The sequence below is a fragment of the Schistocerca gregaria genome, chromosome 4 (genome assembly GCF_023897955.1).
Source record: "Schistocerca gregaria isolate iqSchGreg1 chromosome 4, iqSchGreg1.2, whole genome shotgun sequence".
NCBI classification, from domain to species: domain Eukaryota; kingdom Metazoa; phylum Arthropoda; class Insecta; order Orthoptera; family Acrididae; genus Schistocerca; species Schistocerca gregaria.
In genome coordinates this window covers 321,583,177-321,602,080 of record NC_064923.1, presented here as the reverse complement: position 1 = coordinate 321,602,080, position 18,904 = coordinate 321,583,177, and positions in this window count along the sequence as shown.

Below are 18,904 nucleotides of genomic sequence, written 5' to 3'. Positions count from 1 at the left end.
CACTCCTGGAAATGGAAAAAAGAACACATTGACACCGGTGTGTCAGACCCACCATACTTGCTCCGGACACTGCGAGAGGGCTGTACAAGCAATGATCACACGCACGGCACAGCGGACACACCAGGAACCGCGGTGTTGGCCGTCGAATGGCGCTAGCTGCGCACCATTTGTGCACCGCCGCCGTCAGTGTCAGCCAGTTTGCCGTGGCATACGGAGCTCCATCGCAGTCTTTAACACTGGTAGCATGTCACGACAGCGTGGACGTAAACCGTATGTGCAGTTGACGGACTTTGAGCGAGGGCGTATAGTGGGCATGCGGGAGGCCGGGTGGACGTACCGCCGAATTGCTCAACACGTGGGGCGTGAGGTCTCCACAGTACATCGATGTTGTCGCCAGTGGTCGGCGGAAGGTGCACGTGCCCGTCGACCTGGGACCGGACCGCAGCGACGCACGGATGCACGCCAAGACCGTAGGATCCTACGCAGTGCCGTAGGGGACCGCACCGACACTTCCCAGCAAATTAGGGACACTATTGCTCCTGGGGTATCGGCGAGGACCATTCGCAACCGTCTCCATGAAGCTGGGCTACGGTCCCGCACACCGTTAGGCCGTCTTCCGCTCACGCCCCAACATCGTGCAGCCCGCCTCCAGTGGTGTCGCGACAGGCGTGAATGGAGGGACGAATGGAGACGTGTCGTCTTCAGCGATGAGAGTCGCTTCTGCCTTGGTGCCAATAATGGTCGTATGCGTGTTTGGCGCCATGCAGGTGAGCGCCATAATCAGGACTGCATACGACCGAGGCACACAGGGCCAAGACCCGGCATCATGGTGAGGGGAGCGATCTCCTACACTGGCCGTACACCTCTGGTGATCGTCGAGGGGACACTGAATAGTGCACGGTACATCCAAACCGTCATCGAACCCATCGTTCTACCATTCCTAGACCGGCAAGGGAACTTGCTGTTCCAACAGGACAATGCACGTCCGCATGTATCCCGTGCCACCCAGCGTGCTCTAGAAGGTGTAAGTCAACTACCCTGGCCAGCAAGATCTCCGGATCTGTCCCCCATTGAGCATGTTTGGGACTGAATGAAGCGTCGTCTCACGCGGTCTGCACGTCCAGCACGAACGCTGGTCCAACTGAGGCGCCAGGTGGAAATGGCATGGCAAGCCGTTCCACAGGACTACATCCAGCATCTCTACGATCGTCTCCATGGGAGAATAGCAGCCTGCATTGCTGCGAAAGGTGCATGCTCTGTTGCCTGTGTCTATGTGCCTGTGGTTCTGTCAGTGTGATCATGTGATGTATCTGACCCCAGGAATGTGTCAATAAAGTTTCCCCTTCCTGGCACAATGAATTCACGGTGTTCTTATTTCAATTTCCAGGAGTGTATCTCCAATGGTAACGCACGGCATAGAAAACTTCGAATCACATCCCATAGTGAAAAATCTAACGACACTAGAAAGAGTAAAGGGGGCCTACGTAAAGAAAGCGATCGGACTGTCAAAAACAACACGATGAAGACCCGCATACCTGCTGCGAAGGAATCCTTTCTCACTGAAGTCCTACGGACAAACCAGATGCTACGCAACACCAGCGCTTCAGAATGCCTACCAAAAACATGGAAGGGAGAAAAGGGAAGACATTCCTCCAGAATTTGACAACACAGTTCGATTCCCAGCTGGGTCGGAGACTATCTCCGCTCGGAGACTGCGTTTTGTGTTGTCGCCATCATATCATAGTCATCGATACGGTAGTCGCCGACGTGGCATTAACTAAAAAGAGTTGCACCAGCCGACTGGTCCACTAGATGGTAGACCCTAGCCACACGACATTTTGTTTCACAGTACGGAACTCTATAGCGAACGGACGCGGTCAATAAGTGGCTGTCCTAATCACAATGGGTAAAATTTCTAATTTCGTGTGTTATTATAATGGCACTTGAACTCAGACGCAATAAACGCATTTTACAAGAAGATCTCCGTCAAGAATATCTCGTAGACGTTTGTCTGCAGGAAGGACTTGGCCGTGCGGTGAGCTCGGGACATGCAGCAGCGTGCCCTCCACATCACCGGAAGTGGCGGTAACAGAGGCAGCCGGAAGTGACGTACAGCGCTGCTTGCGGCGCTCTCGTTACGCCCGCGCCCGCAGCGGCCCTCCTCGGCGGCTCCCAGAATTATGAGCCCGCAGTAACGACCTGTCATCGCGTCGCCAGCGACGGTTGCGCCTTGACACTCGCAGCACCGCGCCGCGCCACGCCCCCTCGTTACCGCCTTTCGAGGGCCGTGCGTCGTCCTCAGAGTACGAAGAAATCGGACTTGCTGAACAACTCCCACCACCCGTATCTCAGCATAATGAGAAATGTTCATCAGGTCTCCGCGGTGCAAGTATGTGAGTCGCGGGCCCTTAGTCGACCTTTCCAGAAATCCCATTCCTCTTCAGCACACTTCCCAGTGCCTGGTCACTCGGCCCTTCATTACTTCACTTTGAGCCCTGTCCCTTTTGATCTTCGAAAACGTTTAACGTACGAGTTACTTCCGTCGGTGTAGGTACACGCGACAGCAAAAAAAGTAGGTCACGTCTGAATTCCAACGTGTAGGCTGAACCTGAATGTACGCAACCAACATATCATATTTGTGTTGCACATCGTCGCAACCCTCCACAGTACAGTCGTAAGATACACAACGGGTACCGCTAGAGACTACTAGAGGACACCGATATTTATGACAGTACGTCCAGATGTAAAGTAACGCCACGATAGCACAGAAGAGATCAGACAGTCCTTAACGTTTGTAAACTAAACTTAATTACAATAAGTGACATTTCGAACGTTATGGGACAACTAATTTTGTCATATAAATCGTTCAGTAATCCTTAGGCACAATTAAATACTTGAAACAGCATATGGATTTACAAAGTTGTATGACAATTGAAAACAAGTTCTTTGCTGTCTAAAAGGTTTATCCAACACATGCTGAACGACGATCAACGTTCAACAGGGAGTGTATCCATGGCAGAAAAGTACCTTAGAACATTACGTAAAGTCGGCCGCGGTGGTCTCGCGGTTCTAGGCGCTCAGTCCGGAACCGCGCGACTGCTACGGTCGCAGGTTCGAATCCTGCCTCGGGCATGGATGTGTGTGATGTCCCTAGGTTAGTTAGGTTTAACTAGTTCTAAGTTCTAGGCGACTGATGACCACAGATGTTTAGTCGCATAGTGCTCAAAGCCATTTGATCATTTTTGAACAGTACGTAAATATTTATATCACAATTTTAAAATTCCATCCAGAAATATTATGTAGTATGACTCCATTTTTAATAAATCAGTTTTATGACATTTCGAAAAGTGTGTGTAATATCATAGCACTCTGCAGCTAATCATTCCAATTATTACATATATGACCAGTGGCAAATAAAGGTAATATAAAACATACAGACTGAATCTAGCTTAGGTGTATACTTGCAGTCGAGTCACAACTCACATATCGGTATGATGCCGCAATGCTAAAGATCTTCACAACATGGTTGACTTTGAAACCATTGTGGTAGTACCACCTTAGCTCACAGAGTGCACATTCAGTATAGATCGTCTGTACAGTTATTTTAAAGCTTTCAATTGATATTTTATACAGTATTTAAGAAGTACCATGGTTGTAAAGAGATATTTTATACATAACTATTTTTATGTTATTACTGTAATTTGTTTTTTTACGTTTGACGATTATGTGAACCCGTTTTACACTGATTGGTTGACGTGAGGTAGAGGGAGAAGGGGTAGGCGGAGCATCTTCGTATTTAAGCGTATACCCGTCACTTGCTGGCACCAGTTGACATCACAGCACCTGAGAGGAGTGCTCCGCCTACCATCTTAGAAGGATTCCATGGGCATAACAAGTATTATTGTATTTTATCCTTATAAGCTTTTTGTCATATTTTATTGTCAATCTAGTAAGGTTTCTATTATTTTCTAAATTAAATAACAGGTCTGATGATGGTCATGTGATATGACAGAAACCGGTCACCTATGTTCTTGTAGCATGCGTTGTGCGATCAAGACTGAATTTTAAAAAGAAAAAAAATTTACTCATGTTTTAAATCAGCAGATCGCATATCTCCCGATTGGCTATGTCAAAGAATAACATAAATATGCCTAGCCAGGCAAAGGGAGATCATAGAAGAAAATGTGCGATCTTGACGTAGGATTTTTATCCACACGTTTTAAAACAACAGATCACGTATATCCTCCTTGACAATGTCAAAAAATTGCATAAATATAAGATGAACATCAACAAAAGCAAAACGACGATAACGGAATGCAGTCCAATTAAATCAGATGTTGTTGAGGGAATTAGATTTGGAAACGAGTCACTTAAAATAGTAGATGACTTGAGCTATTTGAGGATCAAAATAACTGATGATGTTCGAAGTAGGAAGGATATAGAATGTAATCTGGGAATGGCAAGGAAAGCGTTTATGAAGAAGCGAAATTTGTTAACATTGAGTTTAGACTTAAGTGTCACGTAGTCTCATCTGAAAGTATTTGTATGGAGTGTAGTCATGTATGGAAGTGAAACATGGATGATAAATAGTTTAGTCAAGAAGAGAATAGAATCTTTTGAAATGTGGTGTTACAGAAGAATGCTAAAAATTAAATTGGTATATCACATAACTAATGAGGAGGTACTGAATGGAATTGGAGAAAAGAAGAATTGGTGGCACAACTTGACTAGAAGAAGGGATCGGTTGGTAGTACATGTTCTGTGGCGTCAAGGGACCACCAATTTAGTATTGTAGGGCACCGTAGAGGGTAAAAATCGTAGAGGGAGACCAAGAGATGAATATACTAAGCGGATTCAAAAGGATGTAGGTTGCAGTAGTTACTTGGAAATGAAGAAGCTTGCGCAGGATAGAGTAGCATGGAGGGCTCCATCAAACCAGTCTCTGGACTGAAGACCACAACAACGACATATCGAGAGACTGTTTCGTAACTGTAACTACAGGGTGGCCCACGAAATGTGTTACCAATTGTTTCTTTCACAATTTACGACGCACATTAGATATCTCGCTAGGATCTCTACAGCAGTACCAGCAGAGCTTGGAAAACCAAATGAGTTACGAAATGACGTGTAATTCACGATGCTGCCAATAGGAGACTAGTAAGCAGCAATGGCTGACAATGGAAGACTGACGACACAGCAGTGATCGGCAATTGTGTTACTTTTTCATGAAACGAAAAGCCTTTTTGTGACTCGACAACATTTTAACACACGATGGGTCCCGTGCAAGAAGACCATCCACAGGTTGTACGAAAAATTTGTACATGAAGGAACAGTACTGGAAGCGAAGCGACCTCTGCCTAAGACTGTTTGTTCGCCGGAGAATATTGAAGCGGTACGAGTTGCTGTATAGAGAAGTCCCGGGATATCTTGTAGAAAGGCAGCAGTGCAACTGGGAATGTCCAGACGCTCCGTTCAACGCACTCTTAAAAGTGACCTCCATATGTACCCATACAAGATGACCTGTGCACAGAAGCTCACTAAAGAACACAAGCAGCAGAGACTACTGTTTGCTCAGTGGGCGGAGGATAGGGAAGAAACTCTCAACTAAGTTTGGTTTTCAGACGAGGCGCATTTTCATTTAGACGGTGTAGTAAACAAACAAATTGTACGCTTTTGGACCATTAAAAACCCACACGTACTTCATTGACGACAACATTATGCCTCGAGTATTACAGTGTGGGCAGCAATTTCCAGTCACCGGCTCTTTTTTTTTTTTTTTTTTTTTTGAAGAAACTGTGAACAGCGAGTATTATTTCAGCATGCTTCGCAATAGCTTCATTCCATAGCTTCTTGCTACTGCCTTGCCCTTCAACACGCAGCGGTTCATGCAAGATGGAGCAAGGCCACATACTGTTAACCCAGTGTTGGAGTTTTTACACGAGCATTTCTACATGCGGATCATTTAACTCAGGTTTTCAAGTCGCTTCAGTGACGGACAAAATTGCCCCCCCCCCCCCCCCCCCCCAATAGTCCGGACCTCAATCCATGTGACTTTTTTCTTTGAGGGTACTTAAAGACAAAAATTTTCCCGAAACGTCCACGTGATTTAATGGAGATCAGAAGACTTGCAGGCTTGCAGTGAAATTACGGAACGCATGTGCCGTAAGGTAATCACTAACTTCAGTGTTCGTTTGAAGGAAGTTAGGAAACGAAATGGTGGACATATTGAGCATGTGCTGAGTTACAACAAATCTCCATGGATGGCTCTTCATTGCAGTATATGTTCCTTTCAGATTATATTAGCAATAAAGTTTACATTCAAAAACAAAATGGTAACACATTTCGTTCGCAGCCCTGTAGTTAGGCGAAGGGAGATTATAAAAGGAAATTAGCGACCGTGACGTGGGATTTTTGTCCACACAAGTATTTGAGAGTAACTGACTATTACTTGTTTCCAAAACAATTATTACGCGTTGTGTGTGAAATTTCACATGCCTGTCACAGCTTACACGTAGTAGCGTGTGATGTTAGTGGGACGTGCAGAAACGAATACGTACATTTATCATGTACGCTTTCTCTGAGCCAAAAGCCCCACTGACAAACTGCTTACATACCTGCTAAATTTCATCCTATTCGCCACATTATAGTGGTTTATTTTCGTGACTTTTCCTTAATTTAAGGACACCAAGCATATATATCATTTGATAAAAAGTATCTGGGCGCCTACTGATTGACAAGGAGCCGTCCACCATTCGCCTTTATACCGTCTTGAACGCTGCGGGCATCTCGTGGTCGTGCGGTAGCGTTCTCGCTTCCCACGCCCGGGTTCCCAGGTTCGATTCTCGGCGGGGTCAGGGATTTTCTCTGCCTCGTGATGGCTGGGTGTTGTGTGATGTCCTTAGGCTAGTTAGGTTTAAGTGGTTCTAAGTTCTAGGGGACTGATGATCATAGATGTGAAGTCCCATAGTGCTCAGAGCCATTTGAACCAATTTTGAACGCTGCCGGATGCCTGAATGCGTATGAACGTGTGGCTGCGCAAACCAGAGAAAGCTGTGACGCTGACCGGTGGGGTATGCAACGAATTCGACGTTCTAATTCATCCGAAAGGTGTTACATTATCTTTAGATTGGAACTCTGTGTAGGTCAACCCATTTCAGAAACTTTATTGTCCAAAAGTCATTGCCTCACAGTTGTTGATTTAGAGAGAGTGCATTCTCATGCTGATACAATCATAGTCTCAGAACTGTTGATCTACTGTACTCACTACACAGTCGTACAAAATCATATCCTTCCGCATTTGGCGTTTTATTAAGCACAATATCATAACAGCAGCTTCTCCATACTTCACTGCTTGCGCTTCACGTGATGGCAGGTACCGTTCGCCAGGCTTTGGCCAAACACAAACCCTTCCGTTGGACTGCCGCACCATTTGTTTGCTGTCATCCAGAGCTCAGTGGCGACGCTCTTTAGACCATCTCAAGTGTCGCTTGGCACTGACTACACAAATTGTGCGGCTTATGAAGAGCGAAGAGCTGTTGGACCATAGCACTCGATTCTTTCTACTAGCTGGACAGCTGGCAGCACTTAGAAACGCAGAGTTGATTTCTACTATTTATTTCGTATGGGTTTTTCGCAACTCTGTCCGCCAATAACTGAGGTTTGCTTGGTCTGGCTTTATCTGTGGCTGTTTCTTCTTCGTGTTTCTACTTTACAAGCACATCACCAACAGTACATCTCAGCAGACTCGGAAAAGCTGAAAACTGGTGGATTTATTAATCAGTTGACTTCCAAATGACTAGTCCACATTCGAAGTCATTTAGATTTCGTGGCGCACCCATTATGCTGTTACTGCAGCTGTTGTGAAAACAAAATACTCCTCCTTTTACACTGACTGGTCCGCCTGTCATGAAATGTAGTAGTCAGTTCCACATTATATAGGGGCTTCCCGATACTTTAGTTCAGGTAGTGTGTTCGTTTGTCTCTCTCTCTCTCTCTCTCTCTCTCTCTCTCTCTCTCTCTCTTCCCTTCCCTCTGTCGCTCCCTCCCTCCTTCCCTTCCTTTTCCCACCCTTTCCCCCCTTCTCTCTCTCTCTCTGTCTCTCTCTCTCTCTACCTCTGTCGCTCCCTCCCTCCTTCCCTTCCTTTCCCCACCCTCTCCCCCCTTCTCGCTCTCTCTCTCTCCCTCTCTCTCTCTCTCTCTCTCTCTCTCTCTCTCTCTCTCTGTCTCTCTCCCCTTCCCTCTGTCGCTCCTTCCCTCCTTCCCTTCCTTTCCCCACCCCTTCCCCCCTACTCTCTCTCTCTCTCTCTCTCTCTCTCTCTCTCTCTCAGTGTGTGTGTGTGTGTGTGTGTACGCCTACCTACATGCATGTCACTGGCAGTTCATTCTTTCTCCACCGACCTGCGCGTCGCAGCCTCTGCTGTAGCAGCTCTTGCAGATAAGTATGATCTACTGCGGGAGCATGCCCCATGCACACTATCCCCGAGTAAGAAGCCCCATCTCTGTTAAATTTTATCTTTTTCGCACTTTGACCCCCTTCACTACCAGCGGGACATATGTGTGCCACGATAGGTTATCAGAGAACCAACTAGAATTTATTAAATATTTTGCCACGTATCAGGGTCCAACTGGTAAAGTGAGGCCCTTAGAATAGTTGGCAGCATTCTTATAATTGCAGATTGCACCTGAGGTTTGTGCTGTCCTCTAGTGTCAGTGTCAACCCTCGTCTCCGTATTGCAATAACGCATTATTCGCACTTGCTGGTAGGCAACCCAATTACCAGTTGCGCAAAGATAGCGGTCTTCGCGTCTTCCCAGACACACCGTGTCAACAACTTGCACCCACCAATTCACACTTGCCAGATCACATACGAAAAACGTATTGATCACCTGTAGTGCGAATTACAAATTTAGAGAGATGCTCAGTCAACTTATGTGCGTCTGTTTTCAGTATGTCATGTAGTTTTTTGTAGTCGTCTTCTGAAACGCCGAAAGTACTTATAAATAATCTGTATGTCTTACCCCATCGCCCAACCACCTTGGAAAGCGAAACGTAGAGAAATAGTCTTTTCATATTATTACTGCTGACTAAGAAAGTAATTAAAATAACCATAGACTAATGTTTCTGAGATAAAACTGGTAGTCAGAGGATTATCGTTGGTCTACATTGTTATGAGTTTTGTTCATTTATGAAAATTAAGCGTGTACTGCACAGAAGGAGTTAGAGAGGTCCTTCAAAAAGTATTGGATTGTGGAAGTAGGACTTGTCCTTTCAAAAAGACCATCACAAAATTTGCTGCAATCAGTTTACTGAAACCAGGGAGATCTGAATTAGAGCATCTGGGTGTTGTGAATCGTCTTCCTCCCGATGGCAAATCCAGTGCTGTACCGAGGCGATGCCTCGCTCATTGTATAGTGCGTGTATGACATCTAAAAGTACATCTCTCTTGTTTGAACATTACAATGTAGTCTTGTTTATTCATTATGTTTATAAGCAGCCGGTGAATAAATACGTGTGTATTTACTGTTTCTAGCTGGCGGATGTAGTAGCAAAAATATTCTGTTTGCAGGAGGAAACATCTCAGCCAAATTCTAAGTAAAAGAATGAACAAACGAAGTATATTAAACTTGTAAGACTAACAGTGAGTCAGGAGACCAGTGACTATTTCACTGATATTTGGTCAACAGAGGTAAGACAAATGTTTGTAAAGATTGTCCTGTCATACGTCAAAAACACAGAAGTGTCTCTTACAAAATTCTATCAGTTAGCAAAACTTACTGTTCTTCACTGCATTTTTGTCACGAATCAGCATTTTATAAGAGTTACACAGATGTAGAGAGACCTGTATCTGAAGAATAGATGAGATGGTACGTTTCCACTAAGAAAGTAATGGAACTAGGAATACGAGGATCTGCTTTATTTAAGACCCATCAAAACTCTTTCTCAGCAGTCAAGTCTTGTACGCCCTTTAACAACGGAGCACCATTTTTCCTGAAATATCTTCAGACACGGTGGTTTAAAGCAGAAGTATTTAAATCCAGTGGTAAGTCGTTAATATCACGTGTGCTACTTCCTCATCATGCGACATTTTCAGCTTATTATAGTCTCAAGACGAGAAACTGTCTCACACTCAACACAGACTTTGATACCCGCTATTTACTTTTTCATCTACCCTTCGACACCCTTAGAGAGATGTACTTTAAATTTAATGGAGGCAATATACAATCGCCGAAGTCTGCTTATAATAGCAACCGAAAGGACATTTTCACAGTAAAATCGTCTTATATCTATCATAAAAGAAAGTGTAGCTTAGAAGATGACACTACGAATGAAGAGATAAACAGCACTAACGTAATGGTGCTTTCCAGAAGATAATGCGTTTTTATTCTTTAGGAGAAACGTTGAAATTTCATCTGGACGTTCTAACGCTGCAGAGGTAGATTCGCAATCCTCTACACTGAGTTAGTGCTCTGTTCCAGGACAGCAAAATGCCCTGGAACATACTCCGCAAGCCACCGTAACCGCATGGTGCGTGACAGAGGGTGCCTTGTACAGTTACCAGTCACTTTCTTTCCTGTTCCACTCGCAAACAGAGCAAGGGAAAACGACTGCCTATACGCCTCCATACAAGCACTAGTTTATCTTATCTCAAGTTCTTGGTCCTAACACAAATGCACGTGGGTGGCAGCAGAAACATTCTGCAGGCAGCTTCAAGTGTCGGTTCTCTAAATTTTGTCAATACTGTTCCGTTAAAAGAACATCGCATTCCCTCCCGGGATTCCCACTGGAGTTCACGAAGCATCTCCGCAATACCGGCGTGTTGATCGAACTAGCCGGCCGCGGTGGACGAGCGGTTCTAGGCGCTTCAGTCGGGAGCCGCGCGACCGCTACAGTCGCAGGTTCGAATCCTGACTCGGGCATGGATGTAGGTGATGTCCATGGGTTAGTTAGGTTTAAGTAGCTCTAAGTCTAGGGGACTGATGACCTCGGATGTTAAGTCCCATAGTGCTCAGAGCCATCTGATCCCAGATATCCGATCGCCGTGGCTATCAAGCAGTGCATTACTGACGCTGTATTCGAACATTACGGGATTGTTTTCCTATATAGGAGTCTGAATGGCGATCAAAGGTCGGTATATTTATACGATCTTCGTACGTGAATGATTTCTTAAATGGGCGATTTTAAACTTAACCCCATTAATTTCAACTGAACAATGCTACGATAAATTTCTTCCTATATCATTAAAAATGTTCCCAGATCTTCATTTTTTTCACATGCTCACTAGTTCTTTTCCGATTTGAATACATATCGACATGTATATAATCCAAACAGTCTTTCGTCGTTCTAGGTTACTTACCCCGAGATATGAGGAATCCAAACCATACTAATGCAGAATGGTTCAAATAGAAATTTCTCTCCTCAGCCGAATGCATAGGAGTAATAAGGAGATGGAAGTTTAAACTCTGCTAGGAACCCAGCAGCATCTCAGTCCCGTACAAAAATTCGAAAAACTCTTCCTCACTGACCGAATAAACCGTGTAAAACGCTTGCACATGTAATTACTCATTACAGCGATGACACCTTACAAGGTCTTTCGCGAAGAAGCTCACGGTCTTAAGAACTGACGATTAAAGCTTGTGTACGATGCAGTGTTCAACTATTTTATCATATTTCGCCATCTTAGGCACAGTTATTGATGCTTCATGCGGACACTCTCAGGTCGTTCCACATATACAGTCTCCTCTGTTTTACCATCATATACTCGCTCGTATTTCTCCTCTACATTACCACTCTTTCTCAACAACACAGCAAAACACACTCGTTTCCATTAGGGCAAAATCCATTCTGTCCCCTCCATCAATCAGTCGCCTTCCAATGTCTTCTGGAGTGATCTGCGCAGCTGTATCAGCAGTTAACGGCATAAGATCTCCACAAGCAAAAGGCAGGTATTGGCATGCATTTATTAATACAACAATAATAGCCCATTTTATGTTTTACATGGTCATTAACCCGTTACAACTAAGTGTCGTCCTTTCCTCGCCAGACCACTTGCCACTTCCCACTCCTTCTGAGTCTGCTACGTGAGAATGTATCACTTTTGTACACCTATAAACACATTTCGCGTCTGCTATAATCACTCTTGTTATTTTTTAACGCAGTAGTAATAATATTATTGGTTTCTATAACAGTAGTAATACAGATAATATTGACGCTATTAATTCATAGTCAGAACTATTATTTACATTGTATGTCTACATCTACATACATACTCCGCATGCTGCCATACGGTGCGTGGCAGAGCGTACCTTGTATTATACCTGGTCTACATATACATCTATACTCCGCAAGCCACCTTACGGTTTGTGGTGGAGGGTACTTTCTGTACAACGGTCACTTCCTCCCCCCCCCCCCCCCTTCCCTCTTCCTGTTCCATTGGCGTATGTTTTGCTGGATGAATGATTGCTGGTGAACCTCTGCGTGGCCTTGAATGTTTCTGATTTCATCTTCATTGTATTTTTGAGAGATACACATAGGAGGAACCAGTATACTGGTGGACTCTTCTAGGAATGTATGCTCTCAGAACCTTCACAGCAGACCATAACGAGATGCGGAACACCTGTTTTGCAGCTACTGCCACTGTAGTTGGCTAAGCATCTCCGTGATGCTTTCACGTTCACTAAATGAACCTGTAACGAAACGCTCTGCTCTTCTTTGAATCTTTTCTGTTCCCTCTATCAGTCCTATCTGGTGCGGATCCCATACTGGTGAGCAGTATTCAAGTTTTGGTCAAACGAGTATTTTGTAACGTATTTCATTTATTATAAAATTCTGACATTCAGCATGGGTTAGATCTGTAGTATAACGAAACTGATTAATTTTCGACCACCAAGTTAGCTAAAATAAACTATTCATACACACATCAAAAAACGTTTTGCATCACCTCGGTCTCGAGAGTTCCGTAACCTGTACAGGAAACTGGAATAGACATCAACATAAACATAACTTCCGCCCTTCTTATTGCTCATGAAAACCATACATTGCATGCTGAACCAGCGAGACCTTCACAGATGGTGGTCCACTTTTCTGTACACAACGGTACCTCATACTCTTAGCACGTCCTCTTGCAGTGACGCATGCCTTTATTCGTCGTGGCATACTATCTACAAGTTCATCAAGGTACTGTTGGTCCAGATTGTCACACACTCTTCAACAACGATTCGTCGTAGATCCCTCAGAGTATCTGGTGGATCACGTCGTCCATATACAGTCCTTTTCAATCTATCCCAGGTACGTTCAATAGGTTTCATGTCTGGACAACAGGCTGGCGACGGCGTTATCCAGAAGGTAGTCATTCACAAGATATGCACGATGGGGGCGCGAATTGTCGTCCATGAAGATGAATGCCTCCCCAAAATGCTGCCGATATGACTGTGCTGTCGGTCGGAGAATGGCATTCACGTATCGTACAGCCATTACAGCGTCTTCCATGACTACCACCGGCATAAGCCAGCCCCACATAATGCCACCCCAAAACAGCAGAGAACTTCCAACTTGGTGCACTCACTGGACAGTGTGTCTAAGACGTTCAGCCTGACTGGGTTGCCTCCAAACACGTCTCCGACGATTGTCTGGTTAAAGGCATACGCGACACTCATCTGTGAAGAGAACGTGATGCCAGTCCTGAGCGGTCCACTCGGCATGTCGTTGGGCCCATCTGTACCGAGCTGCATGATGTCGTAGGTGCAAAGGTGGACCTCACCTTGGACGTCGGGAGTGAAGTTTCGCATCATGCAGCCTGTTGTGCACAGTTAGAGTCGTAACACGACGTTTATGGCTGCACGAAAAGCGTTATTCAACATGGTGGCGTTGCTGTCAGGGTTCCTCCGAACCATAATCCGTAGGTAGCTGTCATCTACTTCAGTAGTAGCCCTTAAGTGAGTCATGTCATCGACAGTTTCTGTCTGTCTGTATCTCCTCCCTGTCCGATCAACATCACTAGGGTTCACTCCGAGACACTTGGACACTTCCCTTGTTAAGAGCCCTTCCTGGCACAGAGTAACAATGCGGACGTGATTGAACCGCGGTATTGACCGTCTAGGCATGGCTGAACTAGATGCAACACGAGCTGTGTACCTGCTTCATGGTGGAATGACTGGAACTGATCGGCGGTCGGACCCCTTCCGTCTACTAGGAGCTGCTCGTGCATGGTTGTTTACATCTTTGGGAGAGTTTAGTGACATCTCTGAACAGCCAAAGGGAGCATGTCTGTGATACAATATCCACAGTCAACATCTATCTTCTGGATTTCTAGGGGACCAGTGTGATGCAAACGTTTTTTTTGATATGTGTATAATTACTGGTTTCGGAAGTTCTCTGTTGTCGTCTTCGGATATGCAAAAGATGGGAGCGAAAATACTGGAAAACTGCAACAAACATGACATCATAAATAATTACAATCAACATTTACAATACATGAGAAAAAAGATATCGATGTTTACATCAATACACAATCTTCCTATTCAATAGAATAGGGGATATTACACAGTGCATGTTCATTTTGGTATCGTGAGATGTAGTAGAAGATGCCGTATGAGTTTTATAATAACCGCTACATACACACACGCACTCATTCATCACCACTTTACACCTGACAGATACCAGCATAAACATTCTTAATCATGCATAAGTATATCAGATGGCGCGGTGGTAGGAAGAATCGATACTATCATCTCACATTAGATTAAAGCATGGATATAGCATTCCATATAATTACATATGTCTACATTATTATCATGACACATTGGCCAAATAAGTATTCTACAGTTTTTTAAAAAGTCTGTAAAATCACGTGTATCATTCATAAAACGTAATATGTTCATAAACCTTTTATACCATTTTAGATTTTAAAAAAAAAACTTCATAAAATGTCTTAAAACTGCTTTACCGAATTTTTCTCTATTTCAAATTACAACCAAAACGACAAGCTGTAAACACTTAGATGCTCTCTATGTACATGTAACGGTATCATAAGTAGATAGATTTTAATACATCCAGAAATAGCTCGATATTTACAGGCACAAAAATAGTTCAAATGGCTCTGAGCTCTATTGGTCTTAACATTTGTGGTCATCACTCCCCTAGAACTTAGAACTACTTAAACCTAACTAACCTAAGGACACCACACACATCCATGCCCGAGGCAGGATTCGAACCTGCGACCGTAGCAGGCGCGCGGTTCTGGACTGAGCGCCTAGAACCGCTAGACCACCGCGGCCAGCTTTACAGGCACAGAGATGAGGTTTCACCAACAATACAGTCAGAACATATATATCATCAATGGAGGTATTTAATGTTTGTGCTGTCGTTATCAATTACGACTTTTACATGAGATTATCTACGACAACACGTTGCTGGATGTCTGGCTGAAACCTCGTCTCTCACCCAACACCGATGTACAATCTTAACACCTGACATCTGAGTGAACAATCTTCCAATGTTTAACGCAACCAGTGTACGGTTATTACTGCATAAGGGGTTGTAGCCGCTCTTGAAATGAGCCCATTTTCTAGCACCATCAGCTCATTTTTACTTATACCTGCTATATAAGAAATGTATTCACGTGATACTCATCCTCTGTCAAAAATTGCACCGTGTAACAGAATGTGGCCAGTTTCCATACCTTCATAATTTTAGAAACGTTTATACGACGTATTCTTAAGGCAAATTTTCATACAGAATTATATTATACGCCACTTTTCATAAAAAACTTTTTCCTAAAGTATTTCTAAAAAATTTCTAACAGTTTTTCATATTAAGTTACATACGACGAACCTAAAACTTTTTCCAAAAGATCCTATTATGAGTTACAATGCCAAATGTGCGTTAATTTCATTTGATCCATAAATACTCTAAATCAAAGGTGCAATTAATAAATTATGATATTTTTCATTTGAAAGTATAAAGTTTATCTACTTACAAATGGAGCTATTTTGCACGAGATTGTATGCTCATTATCCGATGGCTACGCAATTTCGTCACCCGATGAATAGATGAGGTCTTTTCCACATTTGTCATATGAGTGTACAGTTAACGTACCACATGCGACTGCTATTTCTCCTAACTGAAACTGTGAAATATGTATTTAGAAAAAACTTTCTCTTTTTTATTAGATGTAATATGTAAATGAACTTATTTGCAACCACAAGTTGTACAGCCCCTTGGTGCACTCACGTTACCCAACGTTTAATAAAAATTCGTCACCCGACGTCTGTTTTAAATCTGATCCATTATTTGCGATGATCACTGTACAATTATAACCCCCTAGGTTGACAATTGTTCGTAAAATATCCCGTGCTCTAATGTTGCTAATCGTTCGTAGAGACCTGTATCTAATACATCTACAGTTTTCATAGGTGTTCTCCTAGGTGAACAGTAGCAATGTGCTATTGTATCTAATAACACCATCAGAATTAATTGTATTCCATCCAGAATTACTCGAATCCAAAGGCAAAACTTACACACAAAAGACAACGTGGGGCTATAACCAATGATTTTTACTTCACGTGGCAAATGTGAACACCATGAGCTTTAATTGACGATCAACAGTAGTATTACGCAAAAAGGGGGTGTAACAGATGAGACTTTTGCAGTTCTGAGTGAAGCTTTATGCGCTGTTATGCGGCATCGCGTGCGTTCATTACCTTGTCGTTGGTTAGGCAGCTTCAGGGGGGCAGCGGCCGGCGCAGCAGCCATCCAGTTCGCCGTCTCGGAAATAACTAACTTCTCCTAACTTCTCCTTACTACCATTTACCGAAGTTGGTTTTAAAAAAACTATATGGCTGTGTTTTCATCTGACCAATCAGTGTGTCAATGTTAACCTTAAGCTCCACCTACAAAAATTCTGTCTATCCAATGAGAAAGGTTATACTTTTCGTGGTGGGGCAATGTTTTTAAAGTCTGCAACGTAACAGAGACGCGAAAAAGTCTCACGCTAAAACTTGCAGCTGGTGTGGTCCTAGTCGTTAGCTGGCAACGTGGGTGTCCAGTCCGTCCCTTATCGTAGTGCCTTCTAGCTTAACACGGTTCTGCTCTCGGCTTCTGTTCTCGTTTCTCCCCTCGGAACTGTGTCTGTCTCACGGTGGGAAGGTATGACACGCATTTAGGCATTCTTATGTTAGTCTGTAGTACTCCATTTGCTCACTTGTTACTCGTACTACTTCGGTTAATTTAATGTCACGATTCATTCGGAGCTATGTGACATACTACTGGAATTGCTTATCATGTCAGGGTTTTCATGGAAGGTGTTGGATTTGCGTGACACCTTACAATATCTTCGAGAGGCGTAAGATATAGAAAAGAAGAACTTTTTATTTATCTGCATTATCTCGTTATTGTTGCCGACGGCTGGAAGTCTTATGTAGGGGTACATTCTTGCAGCTGAAATTTCGATTTTGTGGGTTCTTCGTGACTAAGTAATTGACGAAGATTTGCCTGCATTGTTCTTGAATTTTATTCTTTGTCACATCTTTTACAATCGCACTGTTTTTACGTTTTCGACATTAAAAAAACAATAATTTCATTGTTGATGAGAAAGTTAGAAAACGTCTACTTCCATCAGAGGCATGCCCACCACTACTTCTGCGGTATTCACATTATTCCAAAGATTTTACAAAGCAAAAAGGTATACATACTTCCTTCACCAAAGAAGAATCTTCGCTAAAATATATCATTATTTTGTAAATCAATAAATTTAATAATTAGTGTTAGGGTGTGCAATTAATAAAATGAATTTTAAGAATGCCATAAATTTTGTAATTTCTGTTACTTTTAGAAGAAGAGTAATTTTAACTGTTAGTACATATAGATTATAACACCTTCACTTCTTTTTTATACCTTTTTGCTTGAAATATAGTACATCGTATACAAAATTATATGAATTCTTTTAATGAAACAGCTGAGATAATTTTAACCTATGCAAGAATCGATAGTATAAAGTGTATCATTTATCTGTATAAAAAAAAGATAATGTTGGAGGAGGGTGATTCATTATAGTACTCCGTTGTATGCTAGAAGCCAATAAAGAAAATTAAAGAAGGGTATAGTACACCTTGATATTTTATGGAAGTAACTTCTTCCAGCGCTTGTTCTGCAGTTTTGTAATCATACAGGACTACGTACTTCCGTATTCCGTCCCTGCATTCGCAATGCGTTACATTCGTTTATGTTGAGGGGTCTATTGCCACATACCTGTATTCTCTGCAGGTTTCCCTGCACTTCACTACAATTTTCTAGCGTCGCGGCTTCCTTTTTATACAACAACATCATCCACAAAAAGCGTGGGACCTCCGACGTTATCTGCTACTTCATTCATATAAAGGGTGACAGTTCCTGAATACATGAAACAAAATCATCGTAACTTCTGCACTGTTTGCGTTAGGACGTTCAAACTGCACGGTTGGCTGTGGGTCGTGATAGGAATTAGTATGCACATGCGCAAGCGCCTTGTTGTTGTCAGCCATTTACACGGTAAAGCGTACATAAGCGTATAGCGCTTATGAATGACTACTATGCGAGCAATCACAGTCCAGCGGCGGATCAAAGGGATATTGCGACCGTATTCAAACTGAAGACATCTAACAATCAAGAATTTGATTTGCTAGTTTGAGAGAATGGATAGTTTTCGTGATGACGGTGTTGGCAATGTCGCTCGTCCAGAAAGAGTGAAAACATAGAGAAGACACGCGCTGTTTTTCAAACCAGCCTCAGGAAATCTATCAGACGAGCTGAACAACATGTGGGGACCAACTGGGAGACACTACGATGAATTGGTGTTGAAGACCTACATCTCTTCCCATACAAAATTCGAACCCATCAGCTCCGGTGGTATCGAACAGCAGTTGCTTTTCAC